The sequence below is a fragment of the Sinocyclocheilus grahami genome, unplaced genomic scaffold (genome assembly GCF_001515645.1).
Source record: "Sinocyclocheilus grahami isolate Dianchi unplaced genomic scaffold, SAMN03320097.WGS_v1.1 scaffold103.1, whole genome shotgun sequence".
Classification (NCBI taxonomy): Eukaryota; Metazoa; Chordata; class Actinopteri; order Cypriniformes; family Cyprinidae; genus Sinocyclocheilus; species Sinocyclocheilus grahami.
In genome coordinates, this window is record NW_015505282.1 from 562,342 (window position 1) to 564,404 (window position 2,063).

Consider the following 2,063-nt stretch of genomic DNA (forward strand, 5'->3'; position numbering starts at 1 on the left):
CAGATCTTCTTTATGCACCAAGAGCTTGTAACACTCCAAAGAGAAAGGGAAAATTTAAATCGCATCATATGACCCCTTTAACATTTTGTTAGCATGATTAGCAAGTTTACTAGCCGCAGCCGCTAGCATTATTCTAGCATGATTAGCATGTTTCTAGCATGTTTATCAAGTTGCTAGCATGGTGTTAGCATTTTGTTAATATGATTCTAGCATGATTATCATGTTACTAACATTATTCTAGCATGATTAACATGTTACTAACAGCATGCCAGCATGTTTCTAACATGTTTAACAAGTTGTTAACATGTTTCTAGCATGAATAGCATGTTACTAGCATGGTGTTAACATTTTGTTACCATGATTAACAAATTTACTAGCATGATTCTAGCATGATTAGCATGTTACTAGCATGATTCTAGCATGATTAGCATGTTATTAAGATGATGCTAGCATATTTCTAGCATGATTAGCAAGTTACTACACAGTAAAATCCCGAGTGTTAAATTAACACTGCTCGGAGCATATATGGTCTTACTCTAAAAGAGTGTTAAAGTAACACTGAAGCAGTGTTAAAGTTAATGAGATAATTAAGTGATTAATTAAGTGCTGATTGAGCATTAGTGATGAACAGCTGCTGTTAACAAGCAGAATCACTGAAGAAAAGAGAAACACAAGAACTACAACTGACTTCAGCCACAGTCTTAGATGAAATCAACTGAAATAAAATAAGACATTAAATCTCTCAAGATCTCAGCAGAAGATGATTGAACAACTCTACAAACAGCATCACCAGCTTCATGCATTACTAACCAGTTAGACTTTATTTCTGGAGTATCTAAAATTAGAGAATTAAGGTTTAGATGTCTGAGTCTCTGGTTGCATATTATCAAAATCTGTAATTCTTTTATGAGTTTTTATTATTGCAGTTTTATGTGAGAAAATAGTATGAAGCACTTTTAGAATTATGGGTTATATAGAGGTTTCAGTTCTGGCACTCATAGACATGAAGAATCAGCATGTGAATCTCAGCAATGGTCACAAAATATTCTGATAATTTTGATATGATTTTTGAACATCACAAAACAGGGCAGTAAAAAGTCACAACAAAAATTAAAAGAAAATAGTAAGAATAAAAGAAAATACTACGATAATGCAGCTGCATAATTTATTCATGTCACAATGCATGCTGGGAGCCATGGATGAGATATGATTGGTGCACCATTGTTGAGAAAAAGTGCTATATGGCACCTCTTATGGTTCTACATGGCACCTTTTGACAAAGTGCTGTATAGCACCTGTAAAAATAGGTGCTAAACAGCACTAAAAGTGGTTCCCCTATGATTACAAGCCAAAGAACTGCTTTTAGTGCTATAAAGCACCTTTTTTTAGAGTGTAGGCTATTAGCTTGCTCACTTAAAATGTAATATATATATATATATCTTTTAAACAGATCTGTTATACAATAAATTATATTCCCATAATTAAAATGATTAACATTGCAATCATCAATGAAAATGAAGTGCAGCTTCATTTGAACTTTTTCCAAAAACAACCTGTTTAACACGAAATAGGTTTCTTCTTATTTGTTTCACTATGTAAGAATAAGTAAATTAAATTAAAACAGTTATATACCGTATCAGCATAAGTGAATTCAATTGAGGCGCCCTTAATGCAGCGTCAGATGCCGAAAGCGCCGTCAGTTTTCTCTTTCACTCTCTAGTGAATTGACATTCATAACAAGGTGTATGCCGGTGAACGTCAATTCACTAGAAAGTGAAAGAGAAAACTGACGGCGCTTTCAAAGGATTTGACAAACCGCACGTTGTTTGTGTGATATCCATTGGCTCGCCTTCATGGTTATGGCATTTCATTTAGATGCCATTTTTCTTTCCAGTTAGTTTTTCAGCTTAACAACAATTTCAACCAACGATATAAAAATAAAAAAGAAACAAAAACATTTAAATAATCACAAACTTCAAAATACATTGATTTGGCTATTTCTCCACATAAATGCAAGGGCATGAAATCACCGTGATCCCCCCCCCCCCCCCCCCCCCCCCCCC